This window comes from Benincasa hispida, chromosome 9, assembly GCF_009727055.1.
Source record: "Benincasa hispida cultivar B227 chromosome 9, ASM972705v1, whole genome shotgun sequence".
NCBI lineage: Eukaryota > Viridiplantae > Streptophyta > Magnoliopsida > Cucurbitales > Cucurbitaceae > Benincasa > Benincasa hispida.
In genome coordinates this window covers 82,496,304-82,502,102 of record NC_052357.1, presented here as the reverse complement: position 1 = coordinate 82,502,102, position 5,799 = coordinate 82,496,304, and the positions used below count along the sequence as shown (strand labels likewise).

Genomic DNA, 5,799 nt, shown 5'->3' with positions numbered 1-5,799 from the left:
TGTTGATGCTGACTATGCTGGTGATTTGGACAAAAAGCGGTCCTTAACAGGATATTTTTTCCTTTTTGGTCCTAATCTAATAAGTTGGAAAGCATCACTACAACCTATAGTAGTCTTATTTACAACTGAAGCTGAATATATGGCTCTAACTGAAGCAATTAAAGAGGCTTTGTGGCTCAAGGACAGCTGAAAGACTTTGAATAGATCAAACAGTTGTAAAACTCTAGTGTGATAACCAAAGTGCTATCCATTTGTCCCAAAATCCACAATTCCATACTAGAACAAAGCACATTGATATCAAATATCACTTCATTAGAGATAAAATTGAGACAAGGGAGATAGAAATTTTAAAAGTCCATACTTCTGACAATGCAGCTGATATGTTAACAAAACTTATTACAAAGCTTAAATTGTTTAAATGTTTAAAACATATTGGTTTTGTGCTTCCAGACACAGGATAGTTAAACCGGTCAAAATCAAGAAGATCATGAAGATTGCAAGGCATTGGAGTCAAGGTGAAAAATTTGAAGAAGCTTTAACTCAAATACCTCAGATTTTTGTTTGTTTATAACTAACATGTAACGGTCAACTGGTATATCCTTATAAATACCACTTATTTTGAATTCAAATATAGAGAGTTATCATCATTTTCTTAGTTTCCTGTAAACAACAAATCTGTAAACAATCTTCATTAAGTAAAAGATTTCAGATCTTCCTGTGGATGTAGGCATTCTTGTCGAACCACGTAAACACTGTGTCTCTTTCTTCTTCCCTTATCTTTATTGTTCAATCGAGTAATTCTTTCCTGCATATCGCGCGCCAATCGTTTACATTTCAATTCGCATTGAGTAATCAAATCATCGAGTCAATCGTGCATTGATTCATCGCTATCGAGTAGGTCTGAATACATCGTTTTCACCTTCAAGTTGCATCGAGCATCGTTCAAGAACCGTCAAGTATAATCGAGTATTAACTTAACAGAGACCAGTCAAACAAAGAAGGGTCCAGTCATCGAGTTTTCATCGAGTTGCATCGATGATTTAACAAAGACTAGTCAGACGAAGAGAATTCTGATCGAGGATCAAGTAACAAGCAGTCGAGCATTGAGTTCCGAGTATCGAGGATTTGGCAGAATTGTCCTGAGCCATTTCTTCATCTCTTCAACGGTGATCTTGAGTATTTGGGACTTGTGAAGGGTCTTCAGCCCAACAAGTAATGGTAATGATAAAGGTATCGACTAGTTAGTCACACATAATCTTCAAACACAATTGGAACAATCACCTTTCAGTGCTCATTAATATGACAAATCTTCTAGATTATTATTCATTAATTACGTTTTCTTCACCATAAATAACATGACCTAGATGCAAAAGCTTATTAATGATGAGAAAGAGCATGCCTTTCTCTTGAAATAGAAGAAGCCACAACTGATTTCTGAACCCCATGAGTAAAAGCTAAAATGAAGAATAATACAAACATCCTCCGCATGAAGATACCTCTTTTATAAGGATTCTCCTAATATCCATCTGTTAAATAGTACGCTACATTCTTTTCGTGTGTATTGTGGTGTATGCCCACCACCCTGAAATTTTCATATTAAAAAAAAAAAACCATAATCAATAGGATGACTTTATTATATGAAAAACTTAAACTCTCTTCGATAATCATTTGACTTTTTCATTTTTGTTTTTGAACATTAAGCCAACAAACAACACGTCTTCCACACCTCTAAATTTCTTGCTTAATTATCTAATGTTTTCAAGAACCAAGTCAAGTTTTGAAAACTTAGAAAAAGTAGTTATTAAAAACTTGTTTATGTTTTAAAATTTTGGCTAAAAATTCAACTGTTTTACTCTAGAAAGATGAAAACAATTGTTAGAATTTGAGAAAAAAATATGCTTAATTTTGAAAAACAAAAAATCAAATGATTACCGAACGAGACCTTCCTTATTCACCTCATCAATTGTTTCCTTACTTTTATAGTTGCAAATGTCATCTTATTTGCATAGCTTCTCGTGAATCTGTTTAAAAAGAAGATAAAAATCACTCTCAAGTATTATTGAATTCATACATATACCTTGTAGTACAAATAAAATAGTTACCCGACTACTTGATCCTCAATGAACCATGGCCTCCAATCATCAACAATGGAATAATTTAAAGATTTGATCCATGCTTGAGTTTGTATATTCGGCACTTTCATATCATGATCTCCACTATATTTGAAACATTAAAAAAAAAATTAATCAGGATGTAGAAATTCTTGCAACTAACTAGTCATTTAACATAGAATTGGACATTACCTATAGATTAACGACCGATAACCTTTAGAGCTAAGGTTTACGTGATAAGGAAAAACACTACTAAGCTCATAATCATAATATCCATTGTCCTTACATCTCACCCATTCTCCAATGCTTCCCTGTTAAAAAATGGGTGAAATAAACTTTAGGGTAAATATCAATTTATGCTCCTAAAGTTTGGGACTTGTATCAATCCAAACTCTAAACTAAGAATTGTATCAAATTAAATCCTAAATTTTAGGAGTTGTATCAATTTTAACCTTGAACTTTGGGAGTTACATCAATTTAAATCCCAAACTAATGATTATATCAATTTAAATCCTAAACTTTCATAATTGTATCAATTTAAATCTTGAGCTTTCGTAAATATACCAATTTAAACCCTGAATTTGCATAAATATATCTAAATAAAACATAATGAAGTATTTTCATTGATATAATTATAAAAATTCAGGGTTTAAATTGAAACATTTATAAAAGTTCAAGGTCTAAATTAATAGAATTATTAATTTTGAGTATAAATTCATATAACTCCCAAAGTTCAGGGTTTAAATTGATACAATTATTAGGTTAGGATTCAGATTGATACATCATCCAAAGTCAAGGGGTATAAATTGAAACTTTATTTCCAAAATTTGAACATCTTCTTTATATTGCAACAAATTTTCCTTAAACCGTCATTAAAAGAAAATGATGGTAGTTAATCATTTGACATCCATTTGAATGTATTGTATGTTTTAATGATGGTCAGTTACCTCGTGTATATGAAGTGATTTTCGAACTTGGTCATTGTTAATCCAATAGTAAGCAAGTAAGTATTCGTATTCCTACATAACCAACATGATTATTCAATAAAATATACAAAAATATAAAAGGAATGAAATATAACATATATTTTATGATAAGGATAAAAGATTACAGGGCATTTTGGATCAAGAGACATGCTATAGAGTGATCTACGATCAAGTATATCTGGTTGCATTAAGGACGGACATTGGGGCCTATAATAAATCCAGGTCGAACTTTTGAAGTACACTAGGGATAGAAAACAAAACAAACACAAAGTTATAATATACAATCATTTTCGAAAAAAAAATTGAAACTTAATGTCCCGTTTGATGATCATTTGGTTTTTTGTTTTTATTTTTGAAAATTAAGTTTATTTCATCCACATTTCTTATACTAATTAATTACAATAGTTGAATTCTTAGCCAAATTCTAAAAACAAAAACAACTTTTTGAAAGCTTCTTTTTTTGTTCTCAAAATTTGATTTGATTTTTTAAACTATTGGTGAAGAGTAGATAACAACGGAAGAGAAATTTGAAGGTAAAAGTAGTGTCCATAAGCTTAATTTTCAAAAACAAAATGATTATCAAACGGGACCTAAATAACATTAATCATATATTATAAAAGTATTGTTAAAGACCTTTTCAAACGTATCATAATGTCTTAAGCACTCCACATTATTTGGATCAATGTTCACATATTCTTCTTGACAACTTGTTTTCAAGGACTGTAAAACAAATTACTTAGGGTTAAGCACTCAAATCAATTTGTATAGTCTCTCTAATTATTTTATTTTATTTTTTTTGAATATTTTATTCCTTCCACATACTTCACATTACCTCAAACAATTCATTAGAGATGAGAGCCATGTTATGAGCAAAAGGAATTTGAAAATTTTTATTCAAATAAGGAGCACTAGTGATAGGATTGCCCAATATGTATCCCTAGTAGGAAAAAGAGAAGAAATAAACAAAGAAAAACAAGTTAGTATGCTTCATTTGATACATTATAATGCCAATTCAAACAAAAAGCATTATAATGACAGACCTGAAAATTTATAAATGGAAGTATATGTTTATTTCCTGTGACATTGAATAAATTAGGAATAGCCCTTCATTTCATTTAATCATCATAAGTTAGGTTAATAATAAAGGAAATGGCTGTTTTTAAACATAAAAAAATTAATTAGAATATTTATAAATAATAGCAAAATATGTAAGTGTGATAGATTGTGATATTTTACTGTAGTTTTGTTGTTTAAAATAATTTTAAAAAAATATACCTTCTACAATTTTTTGAGCAACAACTGGAACAATCATACCAGAATATGAATTTCCGGCCACATAGAATGGATTTGATATAAATTCTGGATGATCAACCAACCACTGCAAATTTCAATAAATATAAGGAAGCTAGCTAGAATGCATCCCATTTATAACATCTTTTTAGCAGAGTTAACTTGAACTCAGAAGTTGATTTCACATCTAATGTATATACCTTTCTTAAGAATTGAGTAGCGTGATGAATTTGACTAAAATCTCCTGGTTTGGGAATTTCTGAAGTTGTAGCATATGAAAATCCAGTACCCACAGGCAAATCTAGAAATATAATACTTGATTTCTAGAAGTCATAATCACCATAATAAGGTTAGACTAAGAGAATGAAGCAAGACAAAAGCTAAGTTACAGAGGATTTGTGAACCTTTGTCCATGAGTAAGGGTTGAACATTGGTTGAGGTAGGCTTCCATTATACACTTGTCCTTTAAAACTTATAGGACCTTTAAATAAAGATATAATGGGTAAAGTTATTTAAAAGCTTGGAGATATGACTTGTGGAATTTTGAGGAATAAACAGAGTTAATTACCAGCTTCAAAGGCAAGTCCAGAGAAAGCAGAGCAACGAGGGCCTCCAGTGAGCCAAAGAATGAGAGGATCGGTTTTGGGATTTGAATCGGAATTGATAAAGTAATAAAACAGCTTGAATTCCTCTGAATTCCCCACTCCTACGTATCTGATCAACCCATTTTTTTTTTTTTTTGTTTCAGAATTAAACTCAAGCGAAAGGGGAAGAATTTAAAAACTCACCCTGTTTCCAGTTCGAAAGGAAGAGGACCTGAAAATCCCGGCAGAGATTTTACCCTCCGGTAAGACCCTAGGGCGGCATCGGCGACCGGAAAAAGAACAAGCAACAAAACAGGGAGATGGAGGAAGATTTTGATCGGGGTGGTGGGCATCTTGAAAAGAAATGAAGAGAAGTAAGGGTTTCTCTGTCTCTGGGCAGTGGGAGTGGGAAACGGCAAGAATTGTAAGAACGTGAAGGCACCCAATTTGTCATTGGAACGAAATTATTTGGGAGAATCTTAGAAAAACAAGAAAGCAATTGGAAGAAAAGGACAAAAGGTCTTTCTCACATCACTCCTCTATAATTTGACAACGTTTTAGTTTAATAAAAATTGAAAATGAAAAAGTTAATTGGGAGGTAAAAGGTACAGATAATAAATAGGTTGATCTTGTTAGGATGAATTGTCAAGTCGACACTGGCAGCGTGTCTTCAAAGCATGCCACGCCATTAACTAGTCATCAAATAGAAAGACCACATCACTATCTTTCAGAAGCTCCAATCGGTCGGAAGGTTGTTCAAAGAAATATTGCTCTAACCAATGAAGAGAGCCCATCTGTATATCAATGTAATTATTGGAGAAAATTAAA

At 31.8% G+C, this 5,799-nt stretch overlaps 1 pseudogene; it reads right to left on the bottom strand.

The window, feature by feature from the left end:
• Positions 1-595: 595 nt before the first annotated feature.
• Positions 596-5,443, bottom strand: LOC120085381 (annotated as a pseudogene).
• Between the last annotated feature and the right edge of the window lie 356 nt (positions 5,444-5,799).